Below are 19,778 nucleotides of genomic sequence, written 5' to 3' on the forward strand. Positions count from 1 at the left end.
TCATGGTTTTGAGTCTAACACTTAAGTCTTCAATCCATTTTGAGTTTATTCTTATGTGTGGTGTAAGAAGGTTATCTAGTTTCTTCTTCTTTTTTTTTTTTTTTGCACATATCTGTCCAATTTTCCTAATGCCACTTATTGAATAAACTACCTTAAACCCATTGTATGCTCTTGCCTTCTTTGTCAAATATCAATTTACCATAAAGATGTGGGTGTAATTCTGGGCTCTCTATTCTGTTCCATTGATCTATATGTATATTTTTATGCCAGTACCCTGCTGTATTGATTACTATAGCCTTGTATAGTTTAATATTAGTAGAGTGATTCCTCCAACTTTGTTCTTCTTTCTCAAGATCACTGTTGCTATTTGGGGTCTTTTGTGGTTCATATAAATTTTAGGATATTTGTTCTTGTTCTGTGAAATATGCCACTGGTATCTTGATAGGAACTGTGTTGAATCTGTGCATTGCTTTGGGTAGTGTGAACATTTTAATGATGTTAATTCTTCCTATCCATTAACATGGTATATGCTTCCACTTATTCATATCTTCTTCAATTTGTTTTTTCAGTGCCTTATAATTTTCCAAGTGCAGGTCTTTCACATTCTTGGTTAAATTTTTTCCTGGGTATTTTATTCTTTTTAAAGCAATTGTGAATGTGATTGATTTTTTAATTTCCCTTTCCGATAGTTCAGATGTCATCTAGAAATACCACTGATTTCTGAATATTAATTTTGTATCCTGCAACCCTGTTGAATTTGTTTATTAGATCTAGTAGCTTTTTGGTGGAATTTTTTGGGTAATTTCTATACAGTATCATGTTATCTGCAAATAATGACAGTTTTACTTTTCCTTGACAATTTGGATGCCTTTTATTTCTTCTTCTTGTCTGATTACTGTGGCTAAGACTTCCATACCTATGTTGAAGAAGAGTGGGAAAACCACCTTCTTTGTCTTGTTTCCAATCTTAAGGGGAGCTCTTGTAGTTTTTGCCCATTGAGTATGATGTTGGCTGTTGGTTTGTCATATGGCCTTTATTATGTTGAGGTATGTTCCATCTATCCCCACCTTGCTGAGCATTGTTATCATAAGCAAGTGCTGGAATTTATCAAATGCTTTTTCTGTATCTATTCATATAATCACATGGTTTTTATTCATTTTGTTCATGTACTGTATCATGTTTATTGATTTGCAGATATTGTACCAACATTGCATGCCTGGAATTAGTACCACTTGACCATAGTGTATAATTTTTTTGATGTATTGCTGTATTCAATTTGCTAATATATGGTTGAGGATTTTAGCATCTGTATTCATCAGGGATATTGGCTTATAATTTTATCTCTTTGTAGTTTCTTTATCTGGTTTTGTAATTAAGATAATGCTGGCCTTATAAAATGAGATTGGGTGTCTTCCTTCCTCTTGAATTTTTGGAATAATCTGAGAAGGAGAAGTGTTAGTTTTTCTTTGAGTCGTTCTGCACAGCCATTCTCGGCGGTGCAGATAGACACTTGAGAAGCTACACCATCGTCTCTCGAGACGGACGGCTGCCGACGACGACGACGTTAAAATTCACCCCTGAAGCCTTGTGATGTAGGGCTTTTGTTTGTTGGGAGTTTTTTTATTACTGCTTCAATTTCACTAGTTGTAATATGTCTATTCCTGGTTTCGTTTTGAAGAATTGTATGCTTCAAGGATTTTTCCATTTCATCCAGATTGTCCAATTTGTTGGCATTTAATTGTCCATAATATTTCTTCAATCCTTTGTGTTTCTTTGGTGTCAGTTGTTACTTCTTCTCTTTAATTTCTGATTTTATTTATTTGGGTCTTCTCTCTTTTTTCCTTGATGAGTCTGGTTAAAGGTTTGTCAATATTGTTTATCTTTTCAAAGAACCAGTTCTTGGATTCATTGGTCTTTTCTATTTTTAGACTCTATTGTGTTTATAGGTTCTGATCTTTGTTATTTCCTTTCTTCTATTCACTTTGGGCTTTGTTTGTTCTTTTTCAAGTTCCTGTATGAGTATACTTAGATTGTGTATTTGAGCTTTTTCTTATTTCTTTAAAAAAAATTTTTTTTATTTTTTATTTTTAGAGATGGGAAGAAATGGAGAAAGAGAGGGAGAGAAACAGCCATGTGAGAGAGAAACATCGATCAGTTGCCTCTCGCACCGACTGACCAGGAATTTAAGACTGGAGACCAAACCTGCAATGGAGGTGTGTGCGATGGCTGGGAATCAAACTGACAACCTTTTGTTCTGTGGGCTGATGCCCAACCAACTGAGTCACACTGATCAGTGCTTTTTCTAATTTCTTGAGATAGGCCTATAATGTTATGATTTTCCCTCTTAGGACTGCTTGTCCTGTGTCCCACAGATTTTGGCTTGTTGTGTTCTCATTTAAACTTGTTTCAAGCTATCTTTTGATTTACTCCATGATCTTGTTGTTAACCCATTCATTGTTTAGTAAGATGTTATTGTTACTTCCATGTTTTTGTGTATTTTCTTTTTCTTCTTGTGATTGATTTCTACTTTTATAGCATTATGGTCAGAGAAGATGCTTGATATGATTTTGATTTTTTAAAGTTTACTGAGACTTATTTTGTGTCCTAACATGTTCTAGAAAACATTCCATGTGCACTTGAAAAGAATCTATATTCTGCTGCTTGGTGTGAAATTCCCTGAAGATATAAATTAAATGCATCTGATCTCATGTATCATCTAAGGCCATTGTCTCCCTGTTGATTCTCTGTCTGAAAGATCTATCCATTGATGTCAACTGGATGTTAAAATTCCTTACAATTACTGTATTTCTGTCAATAGGTGCTCCTATGTTGAGTGCATAAAAGTTTACTAGAGTCATATCCTCTTGTGGATTGTTCCATTTATAATTATTTGGTATCCTTCTTTGTCTGTTTCTATACTCTTGGTTTTAAAGTCTATTTTCTCAGTTACAAGTATTACTACCATACATTTTTTTCCACTTGTATAACTATCTTTTTCATCCCTTTACTTTTTGTCAGTATCTTTCATTGTGAGGTGGGTCTCTTGAAGAGAGCATATATATGGGTCTTGTTTTCTTTATTTTTTAAAGTATATTGTATTGATTCTACTGTTAGAGTTGTTCTAATTTTTTTCCCTTGCCCCCTTCTGCCCAGTACCCCCATTCCCTCCAGAAATCCCTGCCTTAGTTCATGTCCATGGATCATATATATAAATTATTTGGCTTCTCCCTTTCTCATACTATTAATATCCACCCGTCTCTTTTGTTACTACCAATTATGCTTCTTGATCTCTGCACCATTTCTCTCATTCTCCCTATTCACCCTCCCAGCTGATAACCCTCCAAATGATCCCCATACCTATGATTCCATCCCTATTCTGGTTGTTTGTTTAGTTTGTTTTTTTGTTGCTGTTATTTTTATATTTTAGATTCAGCTGTTGACAGTTGTGAGTCTGCTGTCATTTTAATGTTTAATGTCTTCTTTTTCTTAAATAAGTCCCTTTAACACCACATATAATAATGGCTTGGTGATGATGAACTCCTTTAACTTCACCTTGTCTGGAAAGCACTTTATCTGCCTTTCCATTCTAAATAATCACTTTGCTGGATAGAGCAATCTTGGTTATATGTCCTTACTTTTCATCACTTTGAATATTTCTTGCCAGTCCCTTCTGGTTTGCAAAGTTTCTTTTGAGAAATCATCTGATAGTCTTATGGGAACTTCTTTGTAGGTAACTCTCTGCTTTTCTCTTGCTGCTTTTAAGACTCGCTCTTTATCTTTAACCTTTGGCATTTTAATTATGATGTGTCCTGGTGTGGGCCTCTTTGGGTTCATCTTGTTTGGGACTCTGTGTTCTTAGATTTGTAGGTCTATTTCCTTGGTTAAATTAGGAAAGTTTTCTTTCATTATTTCTTCAAATAAGTTTTCAATTTCTTGCTCTTTCTCTTATCCTTCTGGCACCCCTATGATTTGAATGCTGGTACATTTAAAGTTTTCCCAAGGTTCCTAATTCTGTCCTCATTTTTTTGAATTATTGTTTCTTCTTTCCATTCCACATGAATGTTTATTTCTTCCTTTTGTTCCAAATAATTGATTTGAATCCTGGCTTCCTTCCCATCACTATTACTTTCCTGTATATTTTTCTTTATTTCACTTGATATAACCTCACTTCTTCCTTTATTTTTTAGCTGTACACAATTATTTCTCTGAGTATTCTCATCACCAGTGTTTTGAACTCTGCATATGATAGATTGGCTATCTCCATTTCATTTAGTTCTTTTTCTAGGGGTTTTTTGTGTTCTTTCATTTGGGCCATATTTGTTTGCCTCCTCAATTTGGCAGCCTCCCTGTATTTGTTTCTTAGTATTGGGTAGAGCTGCTATGAATCCATGTCTTGGTAGTATGTCCTAATATAGTAGGTGTCCTGTGGGGTCCAGTGGCATGGCCTCCCCTATCACCCAAGCTGGGTACTCAGATGTGTCCTTCATGTGGTCTGAGCACACCCTCCTATTATAGTTGAGCCTTGGTTACTGTTGGCAAATCAATGGGAGTGATTTACTCAGGCCACTCAGTTGCAAGGACTGGTGGTGACCACTGACTACCAACCTCCAGCTTCCCTGGAGGATCACTGTGCAGGGGCACTGTGGTGGTGCTCCAACATGATCTGTAGCTATCCACTGGGTGTGGTGGCCCTGGAGTTTACCAGGTGGGTGGTGCAGGCTAAGGTCAGCTCCTACCTGTGTTTTGCCCGGGGCACCCTGCCTGAGCTAAAAAGCAATCTGAAGTGGCTGCTGCTTATTCTAGACTTGGAGATTCCTAGGTGAAGCCAAGCTGTGAATCTAAGCTGGCAGCAGATAGTGCTGGGCTTGGAGCTCACTGAGGCAAGCTGTCGCTTGTTTGATAGGATTTAGGAAATTGTGAAGCATGGGCCAAGACCAGCCATTCATATAGAAAAGCAGCCTCGGTGGGCTTATAAGTTGGGTGGAGCAGACTCTCTGGGGATATCCAAGATGGGTCAAACAACATTGGCCATGTTGATGGAGTGTCAGTTATGGCACCAGCTTGCCATCTCTGTTGGGGAGAGGGTTTAGCAAAGAGACAATGGCCTCTGCTCACCTTGATGCCAGACACTTTAGTTTCTTCCTGTATGCCACTAGGAGAAACCAGTGCTGGAGCTCAGAGGTAGTAAGTGTGAGTAGGTGAGTCCATATGTGGGTTCTTTAAGATGAACTGCTTGGAACTCCAACAGTTTCTTCCACTGACTCAATCCCTGCTGGTTTTTGCAGTCAGAAGTTGTAGGAACTTATCTTCCTGGCACTAGAACTCTGGGATGGCAGGGGTTGAGGGGGACGGTGGTGGTGGCTTGGTATGGGGCTGGGACTCCTTGTTTCTGAGATATCCCTCCTGAATTTTTATCCACCACATGTGAGTGAGAGACCAGCCTGTTCTATGTGCGTGTGCCCCCTACCCATCTTGATGGATGTAGTTTTATAATTCCATAGTTTTCAGACTTCCATTCAACTTGATTTCTGGTGGTTCTGGCTGATGGTTATTCTACATTTTAGTTGTAATTTTGATGTGGTTGTATGAGAAGCAAGCCATATCTGCCTACACTGCCATCTTGCAATAAAGATGGGCCTGGGTCTGGTTTTCTTATCCATTCAAACATCCTCTTTTTTTTTTTTTTAGCATATTTCACTGATTATGTTGTTACAGTTGTCCCAATATTTTTTCCCTTTGCTCCCCTCCGCCTAGTATCCCCCTTCCCTTCAACAATCCTTCCCCGCTTAGTTCATGTGCATGTGTCATGCATATAAGTTCTTTGGCTTCACCCTTCCTATATTATTCTTAAATTCCACCTGTCTATTTTGTACCAACCAATTATGCTTCTTAATCCCTGCACCATTTCCCCATTTCTCCCCCTTCACCCTCACAGCTGATAACCCTTCAAATGACCCCCATACCTATGATTCTGTTCCTATTCTGGTTTGCTTAGTTGGATTTTGTTTTTATTTTTTAGATTCAGTTGTTGATAGTTATGAGTTTGTTGTCATTTTAATGTTTATAATTTTGATCTTCTTTTTCTTAAATAAGTTCCCTTAACATTGCATATAATAATGGCTTGGTGATGATGAACTCCTTTAGCTTTACCTTGTCTGGGAAGCACTTTATCTCCCCTTCCATTCTAAATGATAGTTTTGCTGGATAGAGTAATCTTGGTTGTAGGTCCTTGCTTTTCATCACATTGAATACTGCTTGCCAGTCCCTTCCTGCCTGCAAAGTTTCTTTTAAGAAATCAGATGACAGTCTTATAGGCACCCCTTTGTAGGGAACTCTCTGCTTTTCTCTTGCTGCTTTTAAGATTCTCTCTTTATCTTGAACCTTTGGCATTTTAATTATGATGTGTCTTGGTGTGGTCCTCTTTGGGTCTAGCTTGTTTGGCACTCTCTGTGCTTCCTCGACTTGTATGTCTACTTTTTTTTTTTTTTTTTGCCAAATTTGGGAAGAGTTCCTTCATTATTTTTTCACATAAGTTTTCAATTTCTTGCTCTTCCTCTTCTCCTTCTGGCACCCCTATGATTCAGATGTGGGCACATTTAAAGTTGTCCCAGAAGTTCCTATGCCTTTCTTCATTTTTCTCAATTCTTGTTTCCTCATTCTGTACTGGTTGACTGTTGTTTTCTTCCTTATGTTCCAAATCATTGGTTTGAACCCCGGTTTTCTTCCCTTTACCATTGGTTTTGTGTGGATTTTCCTTTGTTTCATTTAGCATAACCTTCACTTCTTCCCTTATGCATTTGCCATACTTAAGCATATCTGTCAAGCCTGTGAGCATCTTTATCACCAGTGTTTTGAACTCTACATCGGTTAGGTTGGCTATCTCCTTGTTGCTTAGTTCTCCCACTGGAACCTTGATCCATTCCCTCTTTTGGGCCATACTTCTTTGTTTCCTCATTTTGACAGGCTCCTGTGTTTGTCTGCCTCTGTGTCTTAGGTAGAGCTGTCGCACCTGTTATGTTGTAAAGGGTGGAGCCTTAGGTATTCGTCAGTTTGGGTGACCCTTTTCACCACGTTGTAGCACTGTATGTGGGAGAGGGGTATGAAAGAGAACAATGCCACTTTCTCAGCACTCGCCCCTTTTCCAGGCACTTTTCCCACTCCTATATGGGATTGGTGCCTCTCTAGCTTGTTGCTCTGGCTGTCCTTCCAAGAGTGGATACATCTGTGGACATTTTATGACCATGGGGCCCTTTAAATGAGCAGACTCTGCTGAGAGACTGGTAGTTTCTTCCTTCACCCCAAACCCCTCTGGTTTTCACAGTCAGAAGCAATAAGACTTTATTTTCTCTGGCGCTGGAACAGTGAGCTTCACAGTCTGGTCTGGTGGTGGGAGCGCTCTTCAGGTGTCTCTCCCCACTTTTTAAACCATGTGACTGGGATTTCTGTCAGCCTGATGCTGCCACCACTGCTGCTGCCACCACATCACAACCTCTCCACCCCAGTTCCGCTCCTCCTACTTGTCTGGATGAGTATTTCTTCTTTATATCTTTGTTTGTTGGACTTCCATGCAGGTTGCTTTTCTGGAACTTCTGGTTATCTCTAGTTTTGAGGTAGTTGTATTCCTTCTTAGCTGTGGAGGGAGACACAGCGTGTCTGTCTAAGTCTCCATCTTGGACAGAAGTCTATCCTATGTCTTTTGATTGAAGCGTTTAAGCCATTTACATTTAAAGTGATTATTGATCGATATGTATTTATTGCCATTTTTAAAACTATGTTCCCTTGGTTTTTCTCCTCCTCCTCTTCCTCCTCCTCCATCTTCTTCTAGCAAGACCTGGAGTAATTGTTTTAATACTAATTTGTTAGTGACACACTTCTTTAGTTTTATCATGTCTGGGAAGCTCATTTTTTCTCCTTCAATTTAAATGATAGCCTTGCTAGGTAAAATAGCCTTGGTTGCAGGTCCTTGCTTTTCATCACTTTGAACATTTCATGTCAATCTGTCCTGAAATGTTTCTGTTGAGAAATCTGATGACAGTTTTGGGAGCTCCCTTGTAGGTAACTGACTTTGTCTTTTGACTTTTAAGATTCTCTTTTTGGCTTTAAGTTTTTCCATTTTAATTATGATATGTCTTGTAGTGGGCCTCTTTGGATCCATCTTGTTTGGGACTCTGTGTGCTTCCTTGATTTGTATGTCTTTTTCCTTCACCAAGTTAGGGAACTTTAAGTCTTTATTTCTTCAAATAGGTTCTCAATTACTTGCTTGCTCTCTCTTCTCCTTCTGGTACCCCTATGATGCAGATGTTGTTACACTTTATGTTGTCCCAAGGGTCCCTTTAATTATCCTAGTTTTTTAAAAATTCTTTTATCTCTTTGCTGCTCTGATTGGGTGTTTGTTTTTTCTGCCTTATCTTCCAAATATCTGATTCTGTCTTCTGCTTCATCTAACCTACTATTTATTCCTTCCAGTGTATTATTTATTTCAGATATTTTATTCTTTATTTCTGACTGTTCTTTATGGTTTATATGTCCTTTTCCATGCTGTTGAGCATCCTTGTAATCATTACATTGAACTCTATATTTGATAAATTGCTTGCCTCCTTTTCGTTTAGCTCTTCTGGAAAATTATCTTGTTCTTTCAGTTGGGACCTGTATCTTTGTCTTCCTTTTTTGCTTCTGCTCTGTGTTTGTTTCTAGGTTTTAGGTAGATCTGCAAAGACTCTAGTTCAGACCTATGTCAGATGCTGCCTGCCACTGGCCCTGGGCAATCTATTTGGAGCTATCAGCAATCCAAACCTTGTGGTTCCCTCTGTTGAGCCTGGGTACATGTGGAAAGGACCAATTGCACACCAGCACTGGCTTTTACCAATACTGGTCCCAGGGGCAGGTCAGCAAAAGTCTCAAAGCACCCAGAGATCTGCATCCATCTGCAGGCTGCCTATTAGGGCTAAGTCACTAAAAGAGACTGGCTATACTCCTCAGCAGGGCTTAAGCTCCACAGGGTGTGGCAAGAGATATTCCTGCAGGTGGAGCAATTGCTTCCCCCGAGGCTGATGCCACATGGAGGAGAATGCTTTGTCCAAGAAAGATGGCTTCTGTAATATTGGGGAATGACTGAGTACAGGGGTCTTCATGGCTGACTCTTTAGCTCTCTTTCCATAACCACCAACTCCAGACTCTCCTCATGAAACTCTAGTCCAATCTTCCCTCCCTCTGCCAGAGCCCAGGTAAGTGGCTGCAAATGAAATGTGTGTTGGCCTTTTAAGAGGGTGGCTGCATCTCTAGCCATCTCTCCGTGGTGGACAGAAACCCCACTGCCTTTCACAGGTGGATGCTATGTGGGTGCCTTTCCTGGTTCTGGTGCTCTAGACTGGGGAGCCTAGCTTGGGGTTTAGACCCAACACTTTTCAGTGGGAACCCCCCTACCCCATAGCTGGGATACGCTTCTGGAATTTCAGCTGCCACCTGTGAGAGCTCAGCCAGCCCTCCTTTGCCTCCACACTTCCTACCAGTCGATGTGGCTTCTTCTGTTGGCCCTTGGTTATAAGGCTTCTCTCCAGCTAGTCTTCAGTTGGCTATAATTTAGTTGTAATTCCAGTTTGGTCCTGGGGGTAGGTTAGTGTAGCTTCCACCTAACCCATCACCATCTTGGATCTCCCCAGGACATTCCTTTTTAATTACTTGAAGAATTGAGTTGACATCTAAATGACATCACTGGTTGATCCATTTATATATTGATAAATCCTCTTTTTGAAGCTTCAAGAGACTAAATGTGCTTTACATTCTTTCTGCCTAATTTTATAGCTGGCCTTCTCTAATTATAAGCACAAAAATTAATTTAGAAGTATCAAAGGATCTTCATCTTCACTATCTTAGTTATATAAATAGAAGGCTGATGGTGGGGTTTGTTGGCCTCAGAGGCATGATTTCCCATGTTAATGTTAAGATCTGTAGGGTCTGAACAAGCTTCTAGGGAAAACCAGGCCTTACATGCAGGTCTCTGGATGAGACAAATGCAGCGAATATCCCAATAGAACTGCTTTACACCCTGAAGGAAATTTTTCCTCAGGCAACCCCATGAAGATCAAGGGTCAGTGACAGTTTATTGACACCATGGAACCTGCAACTCTTTCCAAAGCACAAGCCCCTTTCTCAGGCCCCTCTCTGGAGTGAACCCACTCCAGGGTGCCCTGCACTTCTCCCCAGGGCTCCTACTGACTTCTCCAGGGTCAACTGCACTACTGCGATAGATGACTCCAGGCACCCACTTCTGCCACTCTGGTTTTGGGGGTCTGAACAACTACTGCCACCCCACAGGCTATTCGGGTTGGAGAAGCAAGTATCCTTTCTTTTTTGGAGCTAAAGAAAGTTCAATCTCTCATTTAACCAACAAAGATTTTGTTCAGATTCTTAGTGAATAATCCAGTTAAAAAGCTGAGATTAAAAGCAGCAACCCAAGGTAGGAGGGGTAAAGGAGGGATAAATTGTGGTGAAAGGAGACTTGACTTGGGGTTATGAACACACAATACAATATACAGTTCATGTACTATATAATTGTACACATAAAACTTATATAATTTTATTAACCAATGTAACCCCGATAAATTCAATTAAAAAAAGAAAGAAAATTATTTTTAAAAATAAAAGCAGCAGTTCATTTTTTTCCTTTCCCTGGCTTAACTCAACCCTTATCTACCTCAAGGATATTCTAAGGATGGCTCAAATAAAGTCAAGACTTCCTGCATAAAGCAAGGAGGCCCAGAATTCTGAGAGAAACTCACCCAAGTTCAGTTAATGCAAAGCATGAAGTTAATGGGGCACAATGGGCTCTTGCTTGTACCTAGCACCACTGGGTCCAGGTTCACAGGGTGGTCATACTACATCAAGTAAATGTTGACATAAAAGCATCCAAACCTGTAGAGAATTTTTATGAGTTTATTCAAGCCAAACTGATGACATATGTCAGGGAGCAAGATCTCAAATGCTCCCCAGTACTTTTTAAATTTCAAGATACATTTATTTATCAAATTCTAAAATTATTGTAATATTTCTGAACCTACTACTGGGTGATCAACTTTTAAAATGTGGGCCAGGCACATTCGCATGAGGTTTACTTCAGCACTTCACAAATGGGGGGGTGGGGGGGGACAACTCAGCAATTAGTGGGATTAGTCTCAGTTCACTCAGAAGTTAATCAATTAGCTGATTATAAGGCAGATTCCAAGTCATGTGCCTATCAAGGACTGTTCAAATATGGATAAAAAGTTTTAACTGTATATAAGCTTAATGTGTTATAACATGACAGGAAAACATTTCCCAGCCCTCTCTCTGCATTTATCAAAACAAGAATCCATCTAAAGTTGTTTAAAAGGCAATAGATTTAGCAAGTGGCTAAAAAAAAGTGTGGTACTGGTGCTGTTTCTTTAAATGATTTTTTTAACTCCTCACCTGGGAATATGTTTATTGAATTTAGAGAGAGAGGATAGGAGAGAGAAAGAGGAAGAGTGAGAGAAACATCCCTTATGTGCCCTGACGGGATATCAAACATGCAACCTATGTGTGATTCTGACCAGGAATCAGATCTGCAACTTTTTAGTGTATGAGACAATGCTTCAATTAACTGAGCCACTTGGCCAGGGCTGCTGCTGCTGATTCTAACACTCAGGACAGGGTATCGGCACTCATATGCTGATATAATTTTGTTTTTCAACTTCCAGCATCATTTATTTTTTCTAGAATCTAGATATAATTAACTGTAGCAAGACTCAATACTATTTAAGCCTCATTTTAGGTTCTTTAAACTATCTCAGCATTTGTAAATGTGAATTCACATTTCAGTAAAGATGGAAACTAAAATCAGACATAAATGTACTCAATATTGATGTCAACTACAATTTTTTTTATATGTAACACGTGGACTTTATAAACTAGCTTACGCATAAACAGTTACTTTGCTTATTTGTCCTAACCTATTTAGTGTTGCACCAGAGCCCCTCCCACAGCTCTCACTATGTAAATAGACTTCTCCCCTAAGGACAAAGTGGAAAAAGTCCCCGCCCAGAAAAAAAAAATGCTAACACAATTATCCAATTCTAAATTATCAGCAGATAACACCAGAAACATATTATGGGCTACTCTTAAGTCTTTTAACCTAAGTAATATAAAAGTTACAGTGTTGACCAAAAGAACACACAGGTTTCTCATTAAACTTTGTTTTAATGGGTCTCAAAAATTCTGTGACAGATTTTGGTCAAGTTGTTTCCATTAAAAAGTACTGATTTTAAAAACTAATAACTTAAATGCAACACACACAAAAAAACCCCCAATGGTCCACAAAATTCTTCTTTCCTTCTGAAGGTTTTACGATGCATTGTAATCATTAACCAGTCCTTTACTATTAAACTTAAATGGCCAATTGAGACAAACAGTTCTGAGACCGTTCTTCCACCACTGATTAAGACTGGGGTGGCAGGTGTTGGGGATAATATTCATTTAGCCTTCTGAGCTTTCTGGGCAGACAGTGACTGCCAGCTCCAGCTGCCTTCTTGTCTACTGCTTTGATGACACCCACAGCAACTGTCTGTCTCATGTCACAAACAGCAAAGCGGCCCAGAGGAGGATAGTCAGAGAAGCTCTCAACACACATGGGCTTGCCAGGACCCATATCAACGATGGCAGCATCACCAGATTTCAAAAACTTTGGGCCATTTCCAGCTTTTTCCCAGAACGACAATTGATCTTCTCCTCCAGCTCAGCAAATCTGCAAGCAATATGGGCTGTGTGACAATCCAGAACAGGAGCATATCCAGCATTGATTTGGCCTGGATGGTTCAGGATAATCACCTGAGCTATAAAGCCAGCTGCTTCCATTGGTGGGTCATTTTTGCTGTCACCAGCCACACTGCCACGATGAACATCTTTGACAGACACGTTCTTGACATTGAAGCCCATGTTGTCCCCAGGAAGAGCTTCACTCAAAGCTCCATGGTGCATTTCAACAGACTTTACTTCAGTTGTAATGTTGACTGGAGCAAAAGTGACCACCATGCCGGGTTTGAGAACACCAGTCTCCATTTGACCCATAGGGACAGTACCAATATCACCAATTTTATTGACATCCTGGAGGGGCAGACGCAGAGGCTTGTCAGTTGGATGAGTTGGTGGCAGGATGCAATCCAGAGCTTCAAGCAGTGTGGTTCCACTGGCGTTGCCATCTTTACAGGTGACTTTCCATTCCTTGAACCAAGGCATGTTAGCACTTGGCTCCAGCATGTTGTCGCCATTCCAACCAGAAATTGGCATGAATGCTACTGTGTCAGGGTTGTAGCCAATTTTCTTAATGTAGGTGCTGACGTCTTTAACAATTTCCTCGTATCTCTTCTGGCTGTAGGGTGGCTCAGTGGAATCCATTTTGTTAACACCAACAATTAGCTGTTTCACACCCAGTGTGTAAGCCAGAAGGGCATGCTCACGGGTCTGTCCATTCTTGGAGATACCTGCTTCAAATTCACCAACACCAGCAGCAACAATCAGGACAGCACAGTCAGCCTGAGATGTGCCTGTAATCATGTTTTTCATAAAGTCTCTGTGTCCTGGGGCATCGATGATGGTCACATAATACTTGCTGGTCTCAAATTTCAATGGAGATACCACACTCACGTTCAGCTTTAAGTTTATCCAAGACCCAGGCATACTTGAAGGAGCCCTTGCCCATCTCAGTGGCCTCCTTCTCAAATTTTTCAATGGTTCTTTTGTCGATCCCACCACATCTGTAGATCAGATGGCCAGTAGTGGTAGACTTGCCAGAATCTACGTGTCTAATGACCACAATGTTGATGTGAATCTTTTCCTTTCCCATTTTGGCTTTGGTTTAGTCGTGGTGGTTTTCGCAACACCTGTGTTCTGGCGGCAAACCCGTTTCGAAAAAGCATATCCTGATATAATTTTTAAATGTTCCTCCTTTTCTTTGGTTCTATTACTTCTTTCTTTTTCTACCACTACAAACTCTGAAATATTCCTTTTACATATAACTCACCTCAAGTCACCGGGGAAAGCAATTAAAGGGAAGAAAAGTTTTTAAATGTTTTAGGGTGAAAATACCTCCCCTATATTGTCCTTTTTTCTTTTTTTTTTTTGATGGAGGGATCATAAGGATAAACCCACACAGTGGTATGTAAACTTGTTATTGCCACCTAATGAGTTAGTTAATTGAGATGGGAACATCAATTTAATCCAGTGATTGTATGTCAATATCTCTAGGGAAAAAAGGAGTGCCAATGGAAATCCAAAGCTTCTTTACACTCCGGATTTCTTCCCATCTCCTAACCTTCCCCAGCCTCCACATCTTTCCCAAGCATTGGTATGATGCACCAAGGTCAAGAACACCTATGTTTTCTAGTAGCCAAATATACATGAATAATCCTATATTGTATAAACACCCAGTCTTTGGGAATGCTCTGCCTTCTCTCTAGATATCATTAATCTCCCTTCTTATCACTACCTCTGCAGGCAGGTGAGATTGGCCCAGAAAAGGCTGCATCACTCTTTTAGAAAGTTCTCCTGTATAGGGTTTAAGTCAGCTTGGATCCAGCAGCTGGAGCATATTTTCTGGTTCTTGTCCATTCTACTTTTTGGCCTATATGGTCCAGATCAATCTTTTCTTATCACTGAAGTGATAAATGTGGGTTTAGAAACAGAGACCACTTAGTTTTGCTTAAAGAGTTCACCACATAGTCTAGTCTAACCTCATTCACAAGGATTCTATAGTGGGATTTGAAGCTTCAGTGAAATTAAATGTATTATTTAGCTGACCCTATTAAAAGGAAAAAACTCTAAACTCTCTATTTATACTCCTTTGTGTGAAAAATAAATGTATTGGTTCTATAAAAAATTTCTCACACTAATAAAAACCAAATCATTCTTTTCTCTATGAATTTCATTGTAATGTGTGGCAACTACTATTAGCCAACTTATAATTCATAAAGACTACTATCCCATTTATGTTGTAAAATATTCTATATAAAGATTGAATATCTGAAGTTTAGAATCTAAAAATTATTTGGTACTTGTCAGGGCAGCCCTGCTCTGAGAAATCACCAAGAGACTGCTGTGGGAGCAAATAACTGGTTTATTGAGGGACCAAAGGAAGAGGTAAGGGGGTTAGGGGGAGATGCAATTCCCTGACTGACTCAATGGCCCATAGGAACAAGGGAAGCGTGGGAAAGGTGGCTCCCAGTCCTCTTTGTGGGCCTATTGAAGCAACAGAATAGAGGAGGGGTGGTTCCCGGTCCTGCTTGTGGGCCCGTAGGAATCGCCACCTGCATTTCTGTAGGCACCCTTGTTTATACACCTTTCAGTAAGGGTGAGTTTGGTTATCAACATACTCAGTAGGTCATTTACATCTCGTTGCTTTCCCCCTCACACACCAGGTTAGTTAACATATCGTGCTAGGTCCATTATCATTTCCTCTGGGAACAGGCTCAGTCCATCAACATATCCTTTGGGAGCACTAAGTCCAGGGCCAGGTTGATTACCACATACCAAAAGTCCAGGTGTGCATTTTAGCTGCCTCCATGTCTGACATTTCCAGTCTTTTGTTTGTAATAAAAAGAATGATGCTGAAGTTCAGGGTCGCGGATAGAGGGTTTAAGGAAAAAGGGTGTCGCTGTCCTTCTGACTACTTGCTGCTGACATACGGGCATAGTTAGAGTATACATTACCCTCCGTGTTTATATTTCTGATGTTTCTTGTGCTGGCAGGGGCTGGTACTGAGAAGTAGACAGGAGCACGAGGGTGTGAGCTGTCTGTACTGTAGCTGTGTTGACTGTTCTTTTGATGAAGCTGGCAAGGAGTCACAGGAGGCAGGGTCCTAAAATGAGAGGTAAAAGTAGTGTTAGCAAAGGTGCAAGGAGGGGTAGAAGGATGGCCTTCAGAGGGACAGTGAAGTCAAACTGTGAGTCACTCAAAGGGGAGTCAGGATTGGAGGTGCCAAAAGGGAATAGCAGGGGAGAGGGGCTTTCAGAATAGGAGGTATGCTTGGAAGTCCCAGTGGGTCTTAGTAGGGGAGGGGTGGTAAACCAAAGAGGGTGTGTAAATATCAATGCTAGGTTTAGACTAAAGGCTGGGTGATTCTTGTGTTGCTCCTGGCATGTTATATTGATGGTGAAGTTGCACAGGAGAGCTGGCAGGTAACCTACCAGGCTAGAAGATCCTAAATGTTGAGTATGATAAACACAAATGGGTACTTGTCGGCTTTGGGGGATGGAGACCCCAGTGAAGACTGGTCCTGCAATAAATAAGGTCTTAGAAGTATAAGTTGAGAGGTTTTTCAAATGTTGGTCGGCTAAGGCCTCTGATCTCTGGAGAACAGGGGGCCAGATTGTGTAGGGTTTCCATGAGTTTTTGGAAAAGAGAGAGAGATTAATAGATCCCCACACTGTGGCTGGTATAGGAACAGCTGAGTGTGCCTGTGGATTTAGGGTCATGTAAATCCAACAATGAGAGTCAGAATAATTGTTAACCTGTAAATTTTGATAAGTTGAGAGTAGGATGGAGTGTAGTCTTGAGGGATCAGGAGTAGGGGTTAGGTAGGTAGATGACAGAACAGTGAGAAGGGGGAGGAATAAAAAGGAGGGTATACATTATGACTCAAAAAAATAAAAGAGGTTACCAATCAAATTCCCTATAGGACTTAAACAACTAACATTCAAATGCAGATTTTATGAGGGGTCAGGTTTCTTTTGTCTTCAGGAGAAGGTCAAGTGAAGTGGTCCTGAGGCAGTACACTTGTAGTAAGGGGTCCTTGGTAGTGTCTTCAGGGAGGTTGGTACCAAGATGAGCCTGTTTAAGTTGAGAAGAATGTATCCAGGCTGCCTGACTCATGAGTTTGGCTGCCATGGGTGTAGTTAGTAAGACTAAGTAGGGACCTTCCCAGCGGAGTGTGAGCAGTTTGTGAGTGAGCCACCTGACATAAACCCAGTCCCCAAGACTTACCAGTCCCAGAAAGCAACCTTCTTGGGGTTTGGATAGGGCATGGTCATGGTGTTTTCATAGGACGTGTCATGTGTCTGTGAGAGCAGGGATGTAATCGCCTAGGGGAATGGGGTTACTTGGTAAATTTCCTAGAATATAAGGTCTCCCATACATGAGATCAAAGGAGCTAAGTGGAGTTCACAAGTGGAGAGCCACAGGCAGCAGGTGGGGCCAGGGTTCCCAGACCTGTAAAGCAAGCAGAGTTAAGTGGCTTTTAAGAAGCCCATTCATGTGTTCTACCTTTCCTGAGGACCGGGCCAGTAGGGAACATGCAGTTTCCAGGTAATGCCCAAAGTTGTGCTGACCTGTGAAGTAATTTTAGAAACAAAGGCTGGGCCATTATCAGATTGTAGGGATTGAGGCAGTCCAAACCTAGGAATAATTTCCGTTAATAAAACACGAACAGCCTCATTTGCTCCTGCTGATATTGTGGGAAAAGCTTCCACTCAACTGGAAACGGTATCCACTAACACTAGTAGATACTTGACTTTCTTAACTGGTGGTATGTGGGTGAAGTCGATTTGCCAATCTTGTCCTGGAATTTGTCCTCTGGCCTGGTGAGTAGGGAATGGTGGAGGTCTAACTTGCCCTTGAGCTATCTCCTTCTGGCAAACTGAGCATTGATGAGTGATTTTGCTGAGGGTGCTAAGAAGTCGGGTTTTATGTAGGGTGGGTGCCAACAGATTAATGAGAGCCTTAGGTCCCAGGAGTCTTATCCTGGACTAGGCAAAAGACCCATTGAGTTTCTTAACAGCTAGAATGGGAGTACTGACAGGAGAGTTTGCTGGTGAAAGGAGTCTGGCTTTGAGCAGGCAGTGAATGACCAGCTGCAGACCCTGCATAGCTTGTGTGCTGAGAGGATATTGAGACCGACTGGGGAATGAAGCCCCAGGCTTGAGGGTGACCCATACTGGCTGGTGGTGTCTAGCTACTGCTGGGTTCTCAGTATCCCAAACAAGGGGGTTAACATTCACACTATGATGGCACAGCTGATGAGGGGTATCCCCCTGGGTAGCCAAAAGGCAAATGGAGTTGGCCTTAGCTCCTCCATATAGACTAAGAGACAGGAATGCCCCTAGTTTGGCTAGAATGTCTCTTCCCAAGAGGGAAACTGGGCATTCAGGTATAACCAGGAAAGAATGCATAAAGGTTAAGGACCCTAATGTATATATGAGAGATAGCTAGGGTTTTAGTACAAACCCCATTAATTCCAATAACAGAGATGGAGGATGGGTGTAAAATACCCACATATTCAAGAAGGATGAAATAGGTCGCCCCCGTATCTACAAGAAAGGAGACCAATGTACCTGTCACTGCCATAATCACACTGGGTTCAGCCATCGAGATGGTTAGAGACAGGGGCTCTGAGCCTGGGCATCATCAGTCATTAGTGGCAAGCCCCAGCAGATTGGAGATGTTGAAGTCTTCATTCCTTTCAGGTTCTTTTTCAGGTTAAGCTGGATTGGACTGAAGTGGTCTATTAGCCCCCAGGTTAGAAGCCAGAGGACAGTCAACCCTCCAATGTCCTTTCTGTCTGCAATATGGACAAGGACCTGGTGGGGACAGTGGACGGGGGCATTGTTGTGCCCAATGGCCTATTTGCTTCCACTTGAAGCACTGTCCTGGAGGAGGCTTAGGAAAGCCTTTGTTTCCCTGACTTTGCATGGGCTGACCCTTAATGACAGCAGCTAACATAAGGTATTTCTGCTGGTTACTTTTTTTTAAAGTATATTTTATTGATTATGTTGTTACAGTAGTTTCAATTTTTTCCCCTTTACTCCCCTCTTCCCAGTACCCCCTTCCCTTCCTGCAATCCCAGCCCCCTTAGTTCGTGTCCATTGGTCGTGAATATAAGTTCTTTGACTTCACCCTTTCCTATATTATTCTTAACATCCCTCTGTCTATTTTGTACCAACAATTATGCTTCTTAGTCCCTGCACCATTTCCCCATTTCTCCCCCTTCCCCCTCCCAGCTGATAACCCTCCTAATGATCCCCATACCTCTGATTCTGTTCCTATTCTCGTTTGCTTCGTTGAATTTTGTTTTTATTTTTTAAATTCAGTTGTTGATAGTTGTGAGTTTGTTGTCATTTTAGTGTTCATAGCTTTGATCTTCTTTTTCTTAAGTAAGTCCCTTTCACATTTCATGTAATAATGGCTTGGTGATGATGAACTCCTTTAGCTTCACCTTGTCTGGGAAGCACTTCATCTGCCCTTCCATTCCAAATGATATCTTTGCTGGATAGAGTAATCTTGGTTGTAGGTTGCTTTTCATCACATTGAATACTGCTTGCCAGTTCCTTCCTGCCTGCAAAGTGTCCTCTGAGAAATCAGCTGATAGTCCTATAGGCACCCGCCTATAGGCAACTCTCGGCCTCCCTCTTGCTGCCCCCAGAACTCTGTCTTTATCTCTCACCTCTGCCATCTCAATCATGATGTGTCCTGGTGTGGTCCCCTCTGGGTCAGCTCACCCAGGACCCTCCATGCTTCCCAGACCTGTCTATCTCCTTCACAAAATTTGGGAAGTTTTCCTCAGTTTTTTCAATTCTTGCTTCCTTATTCTGCACTGGTTGTTTTTTTCTTCCTTATGTTCCAAATCTTGATTTGAAACCTGGTGTCCTTCCCTTCACCATTGGTTTTGTGTAGTTTTCCTTCATTTCACTTAGCATAATCTTCACTTCTCCTATGCATTTGCCGTACTGAAGCATATCTGTCAAGCCTGTGAGCATCTTTATCACCAGTGTTTTGAA

At 41.1% G+C, this 19,778-nt stretch overlaps 1 long non-coding RNA gene and 1 pseudogene across 1 annotated transcript; both read right to left on the minus strand.

The window, feature by feature from the left end:
- Nucleotides 1-12,367: 12,367 nt before the first annotated feature.
- On the minus strand, nt 12,368-13,886 carry LOC149996184 (elongation factor 1-alpha 1 pseudogene; annotated as a pseudogene).
- A 1,220-nt stretch (nt 13,887-15,106) lies between these two features.
- Nucleotides 15,107-19,400, minus strand: LOC149996185 (uncharacterized). The gene is made up of 2 exons (XR_016507482.1): nt 19,030-19,400; nt 15,107-15,865 (listed from the first exon to the last, which is right to left on the minus strand). It is a non-coding gene; the product is annotated as an uncharacterized LOC149996185 (long non-coding RNA).
- Nucleotides 19,401-19,778: the final 378 nt, after the last annotated feature.

Source organism: Furipterus horrens, unplaced genomic scaffold (genome assembly GCF_987537825.1).
Source record: "Furipterus horrens unplaced genomic scaffold, mFurHor1.1.pri manual_scaffold_12, whole genome shotgun sequence".
NCBI classification, from domain to species: domain Eukaryota; kingdom Metazoa; phylum Chordata; class Mammalia; order Chiroptera; family Furipteridae; genus Furipterus; species Furipterus horrens.